The following is a 19,182-nucleotide window of genomic DNA, read 5'->3' on the forward strand; positions in this document are numbered from 1 at the left end:
GCATTTCTGTTACCTCTTTCCCTATGGGATATTTTATTTCTCAGAAGAAATATGCAACTGAGTTACTTGCCAAGGCTGACATAACTGAGTGCAAGCCATACTCTTCTCCTATGGCCATTAAACCTGCTACTTCTTCTCCTGATGATGATTTGCCCTTTTTTCAATCCCTCTCTTTATATAGGCATTGTTTGAGGTTTTCAGTACTTAACCATCACAAGACCAGATCTTGCCTTTGTAGTGAACTATGCTTGTCAATTTATACAAAGTCCTCTTGTCATTCATTTAGCTATGGTCAAATGCCTTCTCAGGTATCTTAAAAGTACTCTTGGTCATGGTTTCCAGTTTAGTCCTGGTCCTCTTACTTTTAATGCCTTTTTAGACTCTAATTGGGCTGGTAATGCTCTTGATTGAAGATTTACTACTGGTTACTGTGATTTTCTTTGCCCCAATTTAGTGTATTGGTCTACTAAAAAGTAGCCCACTGTGGTTCGATCTTTAATTGAGGCTGACTACAGGGCATTAGCTCAAACTGCTACAGAACTGAGTTAGCTTAGCATGCTTTTTTTTGATCTTTATATTTCCACCCCTTCTCCCACCTTATGGTGTGATAACATTTCTGCCATTTCTTTATTTTCCAATCCAGTATTTCATGCTAGATCTAAACACATTGCAGTGGACTGTCACTATATTAGAGAAAGGGTAGCTGCTAAGCATTTCAACATTTGTCATATTGCTACCTTAGATCAAATTGCAAATATTCTAACCAAGCCTCTTCCTATTTAGCGTTTTCATTATTTACATTCCAAGCTTATGGTCCTTTTTTCTCCCCTAAGCTTGAGCAGAAATGATTAGGCAGTTCACCTTCAGCTTAGAAAGTCAGTAGCTAAGCACCAAGAGCTGACCAAGACAAAGCCACAGCTGCAGACGTAGCCCAAGCTACAACTCAACAAATCAATTAGAACTACTAAAGATAATGCACTATCATGTATGTGTATAAAGCTCAGAGAGTTACAATCCATCTGTAGTGGTTAGGTAGTTAGGAAAGTTGTTATGTTAACTAAACCATAGTTAGTTAGTTAACTAGTAGAGTTAGTTGGTTACTTGTATGATTGTATATAAACGTATCTGTATCCTTAATTAGTTGTTGAATATAGAGTCAAATTCATTTTCTCTTTAGTGTGGGTCTAGATGCAATAATTATAAGAATCAAAGTTAGCATGCATGCAAATGCATGGAATACAAGAAGGATAGCCCTGTTAGTCTCATAGATTTTAGGCTAATAGGCTTGATAGGTTCAATATACAAGATATTATCTAAGGTGTTGGCTAATAGGATTAAACAAGTTATTCCTAAGGTTGTGAGTGAGGTTTAAACAGCCTTCTTAAAGGGAAGGAATATTCTGGATGGGGCATTGATTGTCGATGAAGTTATTGAAGGATGGAAGAAAACTAAAAAAAATGGATTGATTTTAAAATTAGATTTTGAGAAGGCGTATGATTCAGTTAACTGAGAGTTCTTATTTTCAATGCTTACAAGTTTTGGGTTTCCAGCTAAATGGATCCAATGGATGAAGGAATGTGTCACAAATGTGAAGGTTTAAATTCTTGTTAACAGTTCACCAACCTCTGAGTTCTGTCCTAAGAAAGGACTTTGCCAAGGTAATCCACTTTCACCTTTTCTTTTTAATGTAGCGGTGGAAGGGTTAAACGTTTTGATTAAAAGAGCAAAGGAGTTGGGACTGATTAGAGGTATGAAAATTAGGTCTAGTGAGGTTGTTTTAACACATTTACAATTTGCGGATGACATAATAATTTTTTGGGAAGCTGATTGGGTGGAAGTCATGAACCTAAAAAGAATTCTTAGATGTTTTGAGGTAATGTTTGGTCTCAAGATTAATTTTCACAAAAGCAGTGTATGTGGGGTGGGAGTATCTGAGGACCTAGTGGTTGATTTTGCATCTAAGCTTAATTGCAAGAGTATCAAATCACCTTTCACATATCTTGGATTACCTCTAGGTGCAAGTCCAAGTAGGATAAGCACTTGGAAGACTATTATTGATAAATGTATACTTAAGCTTGCATCTTGGAAAAAGAAGTTATTGTCATTAGGGAAAAGAATAACATTGATTAAAGCCATTCTTTCAAGTTTGCCAGTTTACTATTTAGTGATGTTCAAAATTCTTGAAGGAGTTGCAAAAGTAATTGATAGATTGCAAGAAAATTTCTTATGGGGTGGTTCAGAGATTAAAAGAAAGCTACGTATGGTTAAGTGGGAGGAAGTCACAAAAAGTAAAGCTCATGGTGGGTTGGGAATTTGAAAAATTAGAGAGTTCAATGAGAGTCTTTTATCTAATCATGGTAGATGTTTGGATTTGAGGATCAAGCTTTATGGAAAAACATCATCTGCTCTAAGTATGCATGTCCGGGAGGAAGGTGGTTTCCTTTTTTTGGAATTTAGTTCAAGTGTTCCCAAAGTATGGGGTGATATTCTTAATGTGGTTATTTCAAATCCTTTTCTGAGGAACTTTTATTTGTTGAATACTAGATTGTTATTGGAAATGGAAACAGAATCAAGTTTTGGGGTTATAATGGGTGGGAAATAGCTATCATAAAGATAAGTTCCCAAAACTTTTTGAACTGTCTACAGAAAATGATGACTCCCTAAGAATGATCTTCGACAGAAAGGGGAATAATGAAGAGTGGAGGATGGCTTTTAGAAGACCTTTGAGGGCCCGGGAGGAGTTAGAGGTTAATGAGCTTTCTTCACTGGTTTCTTCAGTCTTGACAGAGGTGTCTAGCGTCAAGGATTGTCTCAGGTGGTCTGCCTCTGCATCTGGTCAGTTTACTATTTTTTCAGTTTACAATTGATATATTCTTGGGTCTATTTCGGGTGTGCCTTCCTAATTTGGAATAATTTTGCCCTTTCCAAAACTCAGTTTTTTGGTTGGTTGGCGTGGAAGGGGAAGATTAAATCTCTGGCTTATCTACAGAGGATTGGTGTTCTTAGTCCAAGTTATTGTATTAATTGCATTTTTTTGTAATTCTGGGATTGAAATGGTTAATCATGTTTTGTTACTTTGCCCAGTAGTATAGAAGGTTTGGTCCAAAATGTTGGAATGGTGGGGGGTACAGTGGGTTTTGCTGAGATCAATTGAGGGTTTACTTGTCTGGTGGTCTAGATTTAAATTCAAGAAGTTTATTGGGTCATGGAAAGCTATCCCATTGGTGCTGATGTGGTCAATTTGTAAATGTAGGAATATTGGATAATCTAAGTGAGAGGATTAAGATTAGGATCGCTCTTTGGACTAAGTTTCATTATCTTGAGCTTGCATATTCAATTCAGGAGTTGGTATTTAACCTGTAACAGATTATATTGCCAGTTAGGTGAGTGGTGCTAAGTGGGCTGTTGTTTTTTTTTTCTTCGAACGGTTCATGGAGTTGGTTGATATGTGTTGGTAGTATTGGATTTGTTGGTGGTTTTGGTTGCAAGTTCACTAGATTCTGGTTATGGAGAACAAAGGAAATTGAGCCTATGTTTGCAAATAGGAAAGCAAGGTGGAAAAAGGAATTTAATTAGCTTTTATTTGTGATTGATTACATTGTTGATTTACTGTTGTGTGTTTTTTGTTGGTGTCATAACCCAAACCCGCCTCTATAGGTTTAACGTCGTAACCGGCCAGTAATCTTTGGATTACCAAAGGCCTCTGAATAGAATAACTTATAATTAGGGGTTGTGGAAGCAAATATAGAAACATACATAGTCTATTGAGCTGTGGAGACATATATGGGATAAAAATTTTAAACCCTTATACACATACACTTGACGTCATAAAGCAGTAGTCTTACGTCACATTCATTACAGATACAACTAAAAGGGACTTAGCCCCAATATACAGATAAGTAAAACAACCAACAAAAACATCTTCACGAGGTTCACAAAACTAGACATCTCAAAAAGGAACCTTCTCGGGAGGTGCAGTGGTTGGCTGACTCAACACTCCAGGCAGCAGCTTAGGCCTGATCACGTGCTTGCTTACCTACATACATAACATAAATAGTGAGCGGGAGCCCATTGAATAATAACAGAATAAAGGGTTTAAATGAATGATGTCCATAATAGATTAAAAAATCAGAGTTCACATCAGAAACAGATTTATATTCATATTCTTGTTCAAATCATATACAGAAATCAGAGCTCATGCTTCATCATACATGGTACATCCATTAGCATTATCTTGTTTGTTAGTTCCATAAGGAACCTCCGGTACCGGGAATGTGTAATATACTTGAGCCACGGTATTGTTACCCCCGGGCAAGAGCCATGAGGCCACGGTATTATTACTCCCGAGCAAGGGCCTTGCTTAAAAGACACTGTATTGTTACCCCCGAGCAAGGGCCTTGTACTTGTAGGCCACGGTATTATTACCTCTGGACAAGGGCCTTGTGCTAAGGATACCACGAATACATTTCCGAAAGTTGGACAATCATTCATTTTACAGAATGTAACATTGCATAAAACAGATCTTAATTCATATCATTTAGAAAATAATTAAAGTTAAACATAATTTTACTAAGTTATTACTCACAAATGACTTCACTTATAGAACAGATAAATCAAATAACTTGTGGCGTGTGACCTACACACACATAGCAGAAACACATAATGAAACACACACTCAGTTGGTACTTAACTTCTTTCGTTTCATTCTTAGTGTGTTTCTAGGTCTTAACTTCTTATTGAGTCTTAATTATGGCCTAGGAATGCTTAGGATGCAATGTGGATACCAAAATGCACTTGAACAGATTTTACAAAACTTGCTGAAAACAGGGGTCTCTCTCGAGCGCAACTTCCTTCGCTCGAGCGGACATGAAAAATGTAAGTGGTCGCTCGAGTGCAACTTACCTCGCTCGAGCAGTTCGTAAACTTTGCAAAAGTACTGGTTGCTCGATTTTTCCTCTCGATGCTCACTCGAGTATGAGACTCATGTCCTCGCTCAAGCGGTTTGCAAAACATGTAAACTTCTGGGAGCATGCATTTTACACTCGAGCTAACCTTTGGTCGCTCGAGTGGATATGCAAAACATAGAGTGGTTGCTTGGGTGCATGATTTGTCGCTCGAGCGGAAAGGTAGAATCTAGAATTTCCAGATTGCTTCACCAAGTGCAAAACTCCATTTCAAAGCTGCAAATCATGGTCTTTTGGGCCAAAAACTTGAGGAAATACTTGTAAATGGATAAAACATGGTGAATTCTAAATCATTTCACAAAATTAAGTCGAAAAGCTTTGTCAATTGTTCAAAACTAAACTCAAATCTTTGAAAACATAACATGCATGTGATGATTGGCTTCAAGGCTTCCAAAACATGATCATTTGGTATAACATGATAGAAAACAAGATGAATTCTCAAAACAAAGGTAGAATGAACACATGCAATGACCAATTCTTTGAAATTTCAACTTAAACCATGATGAACATGAACATGCAAGCATGGTATGATCAATATTTCTTCATTCTAGTCCAATACTCATTAATCCACTCAACTCATGAATTCATGAATTTGCCAACTCAAAAGCAAGACCTAAGGCTTGAATTCTCACCTTAACTTCTCAATCCCTTAAGATTTAGAGGTAATCTTGAGTAATTCCTTAAGTCTCCAAGCAATGATCTTCTCTACCTCAAGCTTGATCTCAAGTTTCTTAGCCTCTCACTCTCTTTCATGTTTTGGGTCTTAAAGTGCAAATAAAGTGATAAGTAAGATAAATCAAGAGTTAGATTGGCCTTGTATAGGCTTAGTTAGTGGCTTAATTAATTCTAGATTAGGTTAATCAATTGGACATTTATTATTCTAATTTAATCGTTCCAAACCGAATTTTAATTAAACCTATCATAAAATTCTAAAAATTCCAACGAACACAAAAACCAAGTCAATTTCATGATCGGATGTCGATAAGGCCTTCAATTTACAGAATAGAACAAAACCAGAGACAGATATTTCTACCCAGAACAGGTAGAAACTCACATAACACATAACACACGTAATGAATACAAAATTTCACTTTAATCACTCATTAAGCATTCCTAATCATGGATTACATGTTAATCAGAGATCGGGATTGTTATAGGTGGCCTGATGCTCGATGGTTGCACCATGCTTGGAATGCCAGAGGAGAAACAATAGAGGCCTTGGTATTTTTCAACCTGATGCTGATATATTGTTGTATGATTTAGGAGGGTTTGGTTGGTTGTTTTGGTAGTGTGTTTGGGTGGCATTTTACCCTTTTTTGGGGGGTTTTGGTGCGGTGTCTGCTTGTTTTGGATGTTTTGTTTTGTGGTTTCTTTTGTTAGTTTCTCACCAATCTTTTTGGCTTGAGTTTACACATGATTGGGCGTTTCTTTTGGTGTCAAACTAATTGGGATTATTTTTTCTGATCAAAACATATATTGGTATGTACCAAGATAGGTTATTTACTGGAATTGTGGGTGTCATTTGTTACTAGCTAGCTAGTAAACTTATAATAATTAATAATTTATAATTACAAAAGTAGTATAGCAGTTTTTCCTAAATGCCCTTTGGAACCAAGCGGAAACAAAGAGGGGGGGGGGTTTGCGTTGGGTTGGGTTGGGGGGCACCTTTTAGAAGAAGAGGAAAAATAGGTACCACCAAATACCAATTTGCTTCTTTCTCATGTATTGTGATAGTCCCACTTACCCCCTATTGTCACTATCAATGAAAAATAAATGACAATGCTATTCTTACAAATTGTTTTCCAAAACTTCTAGACGTGACTTGACTTTATAGTATATATTTTGTTACGGAGTAGCTTTTCTTCAGTCTTAGATCGGATTGAGGATACTGTTAGGCCTGTTGGAGCCCATTACGGGTCTTATTTCAATAATTTAAACCGTTTAATGTGTAGAACTTGTCGAGTACTATATATTTTTAAAAAAACTCGTTGATCGGATATCGATAGATATGTGATCACATCAGTTTTGTATAAAAATTAATGGACGGTGAACAAATTAACGGTTGATAGAAAACTGATTCCATGAGATAGCTATCGATACCCGATGAACATGATTTTTAACAGATATATAGTACTCGACAAGTTTTACACATTTAACGGTTTGGTGGAAGCATACGCGATACGTTTGAGAAGAAAATGAATTGACTTCAAAATTGATTTAGAGCAGTTGTTGAATGTCAAAAAAAGAGTCATGGAAAATGAAATATCTATTGTGCTTTTAATAGTAGAATATATGATGTACGCATATGGATATGTATAGAATTTTTTTTCCTGCCAAAGATAAACTATGACTAGACTGTAATGTAACAAACAGTTGAGAAATAGTCAATAGGCAGGCTTAGCGGGTGGATAAGGGAGATTCGACTCTGTGCTGGTGTTATATCGTATTGTATTCTAGATTTAACCGATGATGGGGACAAATATAATTTGCTAGTGATTACAAGTATTCTAGATTTATTAAACAAAAATAAGTCCAAACAAAAAAGAGTAAAGGAGATTCTTCTTTTTATAAAAGAAAGAGAGAAATAAGCAAACAAACAGACAATTAGGTTCGAAATGTGCTCCCTTTGAGCATCCATAATGGAACTATTAGAGCATGTGTTAGTGTGCTCCCTTTGAGCATCCATAATGGAACTATTAGAGCATGTGTTAGTGTCAGTTATTATTTTTTAGCTAGTTATTTTTTGTTTTTGCTCTCATAGTGGAGTTGCTAGTATATGTGTTAAAGCTGTCAGTTGTTAACTTGTTTATTATCTGCAGTGATGGTTTTAGTTAGCGGAGGGGACTGTGTTTGTGGTCTTACCAGATGACCGGTCGGACGTCCGGCTGGTTGACCGGTCAACGGCAATTTTTTTTTTTTATTTTTAAACTTGTTGGGATTTTTTTTGGACTTGAAATTTAATTTTGGACTTAAAATTTTTGATTAAACTAAATTATTTATTGATTTTATTTATTATATATATATATATATTTATTTATTTAACACACTCCTTAATACATCCATTGCACCACCACTCACTCTCTAAAATTAACAAATTCTTAACACATCTTAACACACATTTTTTGGTCCCACTTCTATTATTTTTTATCATATAACACACGTCTTAATACACTTTTTTAGCCATCCCATTGTGGAAGCCCTTAGAGGTTCAGAATGGCCACGATAAGGTGAAGCTGGTAGAGAAAAGGGTCGCATCTGGAATCCGGAGATCATTCTCCAGTTGAAAGATAAAAGACACCGACCCACTTTCTTTTCTTTTCTTCTTCTTCTTTTTCTTTTTCTTTTTCTTTTCTTTTCCCTTTTTTTTTCTTTTTCTTTTTCTTTTTGTGGGTGTGTGTGGAGGGTTTTGGGCAACTTTCCTCCGTTTATCCTCAATTCCGTTAATTTTTAGCACCTTGATGTTAATGATTAAGATTAGTGCACAACACACAATCGACCATGCAAACATGTATGATTCACTGTGTTTAAAAAAAAAAATTATTGAACCATTGAAGTATGAAAACATTTTAACCAATTAGGGTTAACCTAATTGGTCACCATGATTCTAAAGGTAAAATTGACAAATTGAAAATACTAATCAGATGCTCCACTTATGGGAAAAATGCTAATCAAATGTTCAACTAATGGAAAAATTCATGGAAAGTCCCACTACATAGACTTGTTTATGATTTTTTGTTACCCATAAAGTCTCATTAAGTCAATTTAAAAATAAAAAATAAAAATCAGCTACATGTTTTGATTGTTTTGCCCTCTTGTTTTGCATGCTAGCACAAGCAACATGATAGTACGGTGACATGGTAAATTTATGTTTTTTTTTGTATTTTGTATTTTGTATTTTAAATTTTAAAATTTTATATTGCTTTTGATAAAAAATAAAAAATTACATGTTTAAAACCTACTAGTTGAGATCTATAAAATGAGATCATTATTGAATATGAAATTGTTTAAAGAAGAAAAAAGTGCGAAAATGACACATTTGAGTCCTCACAATTTTGAAAATGAAATGTGAAATTTCATATTGTGAGATTTCACACTTTCAAATATATATATATATATATATATATTGTGGTGGATGCTCACCGTGCTAATATGTATGAACTTGTGCTATGGTATTTCTTTGTAATTCACAGCAAGCCAAATGTTATGTAAAAATGTAACCCATTCAAATGCTTTACAATTTCAGAAACTATAAATTTTCGCACTTTTGAATATGTGTTTTGCGTTGCTCATTTGTCTTGTCCCGAAACAATATTATAGTTTGCCTATATGTATTCTTATATATGGCACATGTAGAACAGTCAACAGTGATGGACTCAAAATGACATTCTACTACGTAAAGGTAGCCTTGATAAGCAAGTGGGAAATGAAAATGAATGTGGATGGCGCCTCTAACCTCTTTGGATAATCCTGGACCTAGCATAGTGTGCACTACTTTTGCAAAGCATATTGGGGAAATAAAAAAGAGAGAGTATAAACTCAATAACATTACCAATCTCCAACAATAGACATAGAGATCACGAATGAATGAAAAAAGAAAAAAAAAAACATAGATAGGACTTCAGAATCTTTCTAGAAGTGAGAGAGTGAGAATTCGAATACAGTAGCCATTGCTATGAACAAAACAAAAGGAAAACTCATTTTTGTATATTACATCACCAAAACAAATAAAAGGACGAAAATTAACCATATATTGAACCCCATCCCAAATGGAAACCTAGCCTCATCCACCATTGCAGCCACATAGACCATTGAAACCTTATCTCTTGAGCGAATGATAACTTTTTGTTAGAAACAAAGGATTGCACAACGGCAAAGTTGAGGAGGAAGAGAAGTGATGAGAGACCATAGATTCTAGACGGCAGACGACAAACAACAAGAAATTATGTTTTGAAGAGAGAATGATCATAACAATTGCCCTTTCACGAAAAAGTTACACATAGTAAAGAGCTTGATAGAGTTATACATATATATTATGAGATATTTTGATAATTTGATCGGAGGTGTTGGAGATCTAAGGTTATATGAGTATATATTGGATCAAATGATGTATACGTCATTTAGTCTTATATATGAGACTTGCTTTTAAAAAATTCAAAATTTATCACATACATTGAAATTAATGTGAGAAATTAATTAATAGAATTGAGAATTGTTTTTTTATTATTATTAATATTATTGTTTTGGGTTGGGAAAGATTCTGAAGGGAATGCATCGTCCTTTTGAATACCTTTTTCAAAATTCTTTATCTCCTGTGAAAGGAACAGAGAAGGCATTGGGATGAGAATAAGCTTCCTAATATGGTATGTAATAGCTTTGTAGGCAAGCATCCAGTGCTGCTTTTCTTTCCACCTCACATGCATAAAGAAAAGCAAATATACTTAATATATAGTCTGTCTCAGGGTGTGTGTCTCCATTCTATAGTATAGCCAAAGGTTGGTTGGGTCCCATTGCCATTGTCACATGCATCCAGTAGGAATCACTATAGTTGGGACCCTCTCTACATGAATTTTTTCGTACCAAATCCTCTCAGGATATTTATGATTATTTAATAGTTTAAAATAGGAGTGGTGCAGGTTGGTTGCGACTACGAAATCTCTAATTCGCCATCCATCTGTCAGATTGACGGATTGAAAAAAATTAATCCGCATCCGTCTGTCAATCCGGCGGATGTGGATTAAGCGGATTGGCGGATGGATGCGAATCAGTTTGGCGGTTTAAAATTTTATAAATTTTTAACATAATTCAACTTGTGTACTTTCTCAAAAAAAAAAAAAAAAGAAAGTATTACAGTCAATGACTTAAAAAGTATTACAATTACTGTATACCTCATCCAAAGAAAGAAAGTTTGAAACTTTAGAATATCACAATCACTGCATGCCTCATCCACATATTAAAATCACAACATGATTCATCCACATAAAGTATTACAATCTGTGGTTCTTAAAATATAAAAATAATTCAAACCACCAAAACCATGAACAGAGCAGTAGTAGAGATTATATATCTCTGTATTGTTACATCTATATATATTTTTAAAAACAAAAACCAACCAGCATATATCATATTTTCTATTTATTATTTTTAGAGTTAGATTTAAAAACTAAAAAATATAGATAAATAATACGTTTATTTTTTTCAATTCAAAAGTATATTCATGTTGAAAACTTTTTTTCAACAGAATATTTAAACTCTTTTTCAATTGAAAACACAAACAAAATATTTAAACAAATTAAAAATACAAAGTCATATAAATTACTAGGGGTGCTCGCGGTTTGGCGGTGCGATTGCGGCTAAAGGAATCTCAAATCCGCCATCCGTCTGCCAAATTGGCGAATTGGAGAAAATCAATCCGCAACCGTCTGCTCATCATCACGCATCCATCCAAAATGCAGCGGATCAGTTCGGTTCGGTCGATTTTGGCAGATCAGTATATCCGCTGCTCACCCCTAGTTTAAAATACTAACAAATATATATATATATATATATATATATAGCTTAGAAAATTTATGTCGTGTTTGATTTTTTTTTATTTATTTGTCAAGTTAATTTTTGTTTTAGGAAGTAGCAATTTTAGTTGATTTTTATACAAAAAATCATACAAAAAAATAAAAAGAATAGTTGAATTTTTTTATAGTGCTTTTTGACAAAGTACTTCTCAAAACACCCTATAATTTCTATGAATCATCTCTTTGGGATTTTTTTTCTTTAAATTTGTTAAACAGTAAAAAAAAATTATTGTCACAAAAAATTACTTATATATTAAAAACATAATAGTAGCTTTTCACGCACATCTGGAAAACTCTATTCATACATACATTACAAAAAAGAAGAAGAAGCTCTTTTAGCGACCTTTTGTTTGTCACTAAAAGTGTAATTTTGGTTGCTGAAAGTATCTGCGACATCAACAAAATCAGTTGTTGAAACCCTATCACTAAATGGTTCGGTGACCATATGAATAAATCGGCTGTAACTTGCTTTTCGTGCTCATTTCGGATACGACTAGCCCTACAGTTCGGACTCCTGTGGTTCTCATATTGGGCTCGGAGCCCTGATAGTATCTTGGCCCAAGGTTGCGATGTGATCTAAAATAGAAAGTAAACAGAGTATTAGTCGCTGTCAGTTGTTATTGTATGGATTAAAGTGGTTGAAAAGTAAGATGATTTTGTCTTGGGTTAACTCATGTGCCGCAACCACATCAAAATACTGGCGGACAAACATGAAGTTTTCCTAGGTCCTACGACAGAGCTGCCGTCGTATACCCGGGAAAAGTGGACTGTTACTGGAACTTCCTCCACAGGCTCTGGAGCAAGAGCCGGGAAGTACGCGTATACCCATAGCTGCAGGGAAAGTGCGATGATATGTGATCAATACAGCGCATGAACAGATACAGAAAATACGAAGCAGAAAGCATACAGTGCATGAATAGATACAGAAAATGCGAAGCAAAAAGCATAAAGCATACATTGCATGAACAGATATGGAAAATGCGAAACAGAAAGCATACGGTGCATGAACAGATACAGAAAATGTGAAACAGAAAGCATACAGTGCATGAGCAGATACAGAAAATGCAAAGCAGAAAGTACATGTGTTGAACAAGTGTAAAGCAAGAAATGCCAAGCAAAAAATGTAAAGTGAAGAAGGGAGGGACTAAGCTATGTACCTCCCAAGCCCGCCAGTAGTCTCCAATCAAGCTCCCACTCCTACGGGAAGTCGAACTCATATATCTATACAATGTAGTGAGGCCGGCTCCGCCCCAATCATAGAACTGAACTCGATGGAGCACTACAAGGCACTCAGCAAATACAGGCCCATGGTATTCCATCTGTTAGAAAACAATGTGGTACCAAAAATGAACATGAGGAAGCCTCTGGCATGCACTGTCTCCTTGATTGTTGCAGGCTCAGTCCCCCTGAACTGCTCCTCAAACCAGCTGTATCGGAGTATTGGTGGATATGCCCCAAGCAGTGCGACCCATGCTGCCTCCCACTCCCCCATGTTAGGGTCGAGAGGGATCGAATCACCCCCTACGCCTAAGCCAGTGATCATGGCAAAGTCGTAAGGAGTCATCGCCATCTCCCCCGTAGTGAAAAAATGGAAAGAGTTGGTAGTGTCCCACCACCTCTCCACCAGAGCCCCTAAGAGAGGACGACTCGCTATAACTCAAGTAAGGCTGGAGCAGAAGATACCGAAGTCTGTCTTATCAATAATGTCGCGAACTCCGGCTAGGAGCTCACCGTACCAATCTCGAGCGGTCGTTATGCCATAGCCTCTGAAGGCGCGAGACCCATCCTGTGGTAATGCATGAGATGCAATCAGATCAAGGTAATGTATGAGATGCAGTTGGATCAAGGCAATGCATGAGATCAGATCAAAATAGTACAAGAAATGCATCAGTTAAGGGTAGTACTGCAGAAAAATAATTTTCGTACCTCTACGGTGATGGTTGACAAATGAGACACCAGCTCTCTCAGAAAGAGGTCCTCTGGCGCGTCCTCAGCAAAGTCAGTAAAGGATTTGATGCCTCCTGCGGTGGGTACTATGTGTGTCTGAGGATGGTACCTCAGTGGATTGAAAGGGCGTATGCTCAGCAGTAATGGCTCTGGTTCGGCCTCGAAGTCCACCTTGAAATCCATTGGAGGAAACTCAGGGAGAGCCCCGTCATGAGGAACATTGTCCGCCATTTGGAATAGGTGCAAGATGAGTAAAAAATAAGGAAAGTGAAGAAAAAGGGAAAAACTTTTAAAAAGTCAACCCTAGGAGAGAGAAAAATCAAAGAAATTCAAAGCCGGGAAGAATGTACAAAACTCGAGAAAAACTCGAGGGGAATGAGCCTAGAATGATGGAAGTGAGGAAAGAAACATCGAATCAAATTCCAATCAGTTCAAAGTGAAGAGAACTAGGAGGGTTTAGCGAATAAAGTTTGTATAGGGTGTTGGAAAACGCGTAGAAAGCGTGGATCTAAAGAGAATGAGCACCTAGAGAGAGAGGGAAGTGATTTTCGAGCAAGGGTTTGTGGGGAAATAAAGTTTGGAGTTGTGTACTTAAAGACCCAAGAGTGAAAAGTCCATTTTGCCCAAATCTGCCATCGATGGCTGGCAGTGGCACATCGATGGCCGGCAAGGGTACACTGGTGGCCGACAGGTGGCCGGCGGCTCCCTTTGGTAGCCGACATGTTTCCAAAAGTCTCCCCTGTATCCCTGGCTTGGTTTTGTGTCCTTGGATTCCAAGAAGTGCAAGGGCTATTCAGTGTTTGATTCAGAATGGCTTCACGGAAGCTCAGAATTGCATTTCCAATGTGCGATGTGTAGACACCCCATTTTTGACCGACCTTAAGACTCAGATGTCACCGATTGAGCGCTTGGTGATGTTGCATATCGTGCTCATTCAGAGGTTTCAGAGTCTCGGCTGCGAGCCTTGCCTCCGGACTTCCGGACTCTTTTGTGCTCTGTCTCGATTTGCGAACCAGGCTCTGTTTTCTCTGTTTTCTCTTCCCGAAGGGAGGGAGAGGTCTCGTAGATCATCTCTCAGTGGCCGTAGGCTACGTTTCATGGTCACAGGTCATTTTTGCCCGTTTGGAGTCCGGTTTCCGATTTTTCGGAATCGTTGGCCGTGTGCCTCGGTTCGGGACCGCTTAACCACCTCCGTTTGCTCCGGCTTTTGGCATACATCCTGTTTGCTCCCTTTTGAGGGACACTGTGGTCCGAGAAACCGACTTCGTGGTCGAACACCACTCCCGGTGCCTAACAGTCAGTTTTCGGGGCCCCGGGCTGCGCGTTTCGGCCCCCGAACCTTCATTTTGCATCGGTTTTGGTTCGTTTTTGGCAGGGACCTCTATTTCATTGGTAAGAAGGTCGTAGAAGGGTGGGAGGCCAACAATTGTTTAGACAACCAGTTTTATTCCTCCATCGCCCCCGTCGCCCCGTTTTTCCTCACTTCAAAGCCAATATTGACCACCCTTGGGCCTTTTTCTTGCACCCTAAACCCCATATTTGTGATGTACACATCTGGGAGGCCACCAATATTTGGTGGCCGGCCAGTAATTGCTTTTGAACCTTTTGAACCCCTTTGAAAAGTGGGTTGTTATCTCTTCTAGTTCATTGTCTCCAGTTTTTAACCACATGGTTGTGTTGTGCACACATCAGAGGCTCTCTTTTTGGAGTGACCGGCCACTAATGCTTCTTGACCCTTTTGACCCCTAGCCGATCGGCCATGGGAGGTAGCCGACCGGCCACCTAAACCCTAGATAACTGGCCGGCCAGAATCCTTGTATCAAGTACGGTGCAGATACACCCTCCTTTTCCCCCTAGATTCTGTATCCGGGGGGGCCAACTTTTGGAGGGAAACTTGGCTTCATTTCCCTCCATTTTTCCCCCCTTTTCCCCCCCTCTTTTGCCTATATAACAGGCCCTCTAGCTGCATGTTTTAGGGTTACAAAAATTTGCCTTAAGCCCCTTGCATTGTATCTCCCTCTCTCTACACTTCAACCCTCCAAACCTTTAAGTTCCTACACCCCTTTCTACACCACCACCTAGCACCATACCTCCAACCTCCATTGCAGCCACTTGAAGCTGCTTTCCAGAGCTAAGGAGCCACCAAACTCAAGCCAAGAGGCTGTCAAAGATTGGTCTTCAAGGGTGAGTCCCTATTCTCCTTTTTTTGTGCTTTATTTTGTTCAATACATTAGCCATACTTGCTTGCTGTTTTGGGCTCCAACCCTAACTGGAGCTAGCATTATTTTGAGGTATTTTTCATGTTTGTTTAAGGGCCTCTCCCTGTTTGAGACCTCCTTGTTGCACTTGCTTCATTACCTCCCTTGTATGCCATTTTCTTGTGTAGTATTTTTTGCTTATGTGTAAATTTTTTTGAGGCATGTCATAAACTGTAAAGTGGCTTACTTTGAGCTCTTCTTCAACATTTTTGAAGGTCTCATCACTGTTGGAGGCTTCCATTTTCCACTTGCCTTTATATCTCTCTTTTGGCCTCATTTTTGCATGATTTGTTAGCCTCTTGTGCTTCTATTTTTGGACTCTGGTCTAAACTGTAAGTGGCCTTATTTTGACCCCCTCTTCATGTTTCATTAAGGGTCTTTCACTGTTTGAGGCATCCTTTTTATACTTTGTGTTATAGCTCTCTTTTTGGCCTTATTTTGCATAGCATTTTGAGCATGCTTGTACACTGTTTTGGGTCTGGCCACCAACTGAAAAATATCATTTTTTGGGACCCTCTTCAACTTTGTTGAAGGGCCCTCCTGTGTTTGAGGCTAGAAACCCTCACTTGCTTCTTTATCCCCTTTTTGGCCCATTTCTTGTACAATAGTTTAGCCATACTTGTGTTTGTTTTCGTGGCCTATTGTAAACTGTAAAGTGCTTCATTTTGAGTCCTTGTTCAACTTTGTTGAAGGGCTCTTTTCCATTTAGGGCCTGCAGCTGTGACTTTCTTCTTTACCTCACATTTAGGGCCATTTTTGCATATTAGTTTAGCCCTATTTGTGTTCATTGTTTGGTCTTGCTTAAAACTGTAAACATGCTTATTTTGGGGCTGCCTTGAATCTGTCTTCACATTTCATGATTAAATAATGCATGCTTTGTATAGCTATAGGTCATTGCGTATGCCTAGTTTTGCATTTCGGGTCTCATTCCATGCTTCGGGTGCCATGCTTTTATGATTCGGGGCTGTTTCGGGTCATATTTTAGCACTGAAATTTGCATGCTAGTATGCCATGTTCCATGCCTTGCCATGTCTTGTTAGAGTGGCATTTGGTGCCTTAGGGTCGGTCCTGGGTTTGCGTGCATGCGTGCGCGCATCTCGAGTTATCTCATTTTCATCTAATGGCCTCTTATGTGAGTGTGGCTGAGGTCCACTCATGTTGGTGTAAGTCCATTTTGCATTGTGTATGCCATCTCATTTCATAGCATTGCGTATGCTAGGTTGTATGTTAGCGCATTGTGTATGCTATGTTATCTCGTGCATCGTGTATGCCATTTCATAGCATGTTGCATGTTAGGTTGTATCTTACTTGCATTTCATGCATGTCATGCATATTGTATTGTGTTTGGGATAGGAGTTAGCTCGAGCATGGGAAACGAGGTGCGTTTCGTACTCCGAGTGACGGAGCGTGTCTCAATTCCCTAGTCACCGACACTCCGGATTATCCATAATGGAGTTAGGTTTTAGTTGAGTTTTCATGTGCATTCATTCTATATTGAGTAATGCAAATCGACTCCTCGGCCATCATGCATCGATATGCGTGATTGGTGGCACGAGAATCGAGGCATGCATATATCCGTGAAAATACATTGCTATGCCCCTCTCCTGCTCTCTGTTGCAGCAAATCAAGAATCAGCAGTCTTCCGGGGCTTGGCGCGCTTTCCAAGAACCATTGCAAAACAGAGGCTAATTAGGGCATCACAGTGGATTTCCGCGCAAAGGTGACCCGGACATGCATCATTCATCATCTGGAGAAGAGTCAAGACAGTCCCTGGCTTGCATGCCAGTTTATTATTTTTCTTAGTTAATTTGTAAATTAATTAGGGATTTGTACATATTTGGGCTGTATTATTTGGACTGTACTATTTATTCGGACCCTCCGAGCGAGGGCACAATTGTAATAAGTGTGCGTGTGTGTGATGTATGTCTTCCAACCCCACGTCTTTCTCCCTTTTATTTACCCGCTTATGATGGTTAGATTAGGGCATGTTTCAATTAGCATACAGTATGATAGCATGTTTGCATTCATTCATCTGTCTTGCATGCACCGGGCTCGACGCATCATACTAACTGCATTGTATTTTCAATTCCAAGTTGAATACATGTTAGCTGTAGCATTTCATATGCCATGTTTAGAATAGTCGAGCCTGCTATAGTTGCATTTTTGCATGTGTTGCATTAGGCATTTCTGTATAATTAGGATCATGCATGGATTTCTAATTAGTTTCTGTTTTGGCTTGGAGTACTCGGTAAGTTTTATACTTTAGCATCCTTGCATGCGTGTGAGTGACTACCATGAATAGCATGCTTACCATGAGGCTATGTGCTTATGTGATATATCCGCCTGAATGCCTGTGGGTGAAGGTTGGGTTACTTGGATTGGAACAAATCATCAAATGTGTGTTTTAAGCCCACTAGATAGTGGCAAAATCATATTTTCTAAGCCCACCTGAGGGTGGCAAATCCACGTCTTAGCCTACTTGCGAGTAGCACCATCAAACCATTTTCAAACAAACAAACATGAAATGTTTTGTTCCAATTCAGGCGATCCAGTCTATACTTGTATGCTGTGCGCATCACATAGTAATCTAGGCTAATAACCGGAATAAGAACACATAATGTTTTCAAAAATAGATATCATGGTTAGTAGAGGCCGATCTTTGATCGGGCGAGCGGGGGTGCTCACGAAGTGACCTTCCCCAATCGTACCCAAGTTCCCGAGCCGAGACAACTTTGGTGATGACGGACACGTGGCCTTAGGCAAACGAGTCAGGGTTTCCTAAATTTCCCAAAATAAAATATTTAGGTGGCGACTCTGTATCTGGCTAAGCAGTCCATGTTTGGCACTTTTTTTTCTAAAAACCTGTTTTCTCAAAACGATTTGCCGGATTTGGACTCTTTGGTTCAGATTAAGAACCGTGACATTTGAGTCCTGAACTGGAGTGAGCCCAATATCGAACGGAACGGGGGGGGGGGGCTCGTTCCTCTCCCGGGGAGTTCGGGGGACGTCTACAGTTTCTGGCGACTCCACTGGGGATTTAGAGAACTTGACTCGAACTCGTGATATCTGGTTTTGACTACACTTGTGTGTTTCTTTGCATTGCATTTGCATTGGTGCGCCTAGGACACCGTGTTTGCCATCTGCTATTCCTGAACGGTTTTCCGGAGGCTTGTCTTGTCAAGGCATGACCATAAGGCTGACCGGTTGTGGGCTCTGCCAGTATGGGAACACAAACTCCGGTTTTACCGGGGCACCCTTTTGACCATTCGACCTAGTGCATATTCGGAATTCGTAGTGACCATTCCAAACTAGGACAGGTTGCTTACCCGATATAGGTTGTTTTGAAACCGCTGCGTGCATAGTGAAACCCTAGCTCCTGACAAAATAGGACAGGGAAACCCTACCCCAACATAGGGGTGTTTTGGCTCTCACTTATCTGTTATGTGC

This window comes from Camellia sinensis, chromosome 1 (genome assembly GCF_055761805.1).
Source record: "Camellia sinensis isolate YWXY chromosome 1, ASM5576180v1, whole genome shotgun sequence".
Taxonomy (NCBI): Eukaryota; Viridiplantae; Streptophyta; class Magnoliopsida; order Ericales; family Theaceae; genus Camellia; species Camellia sinensis.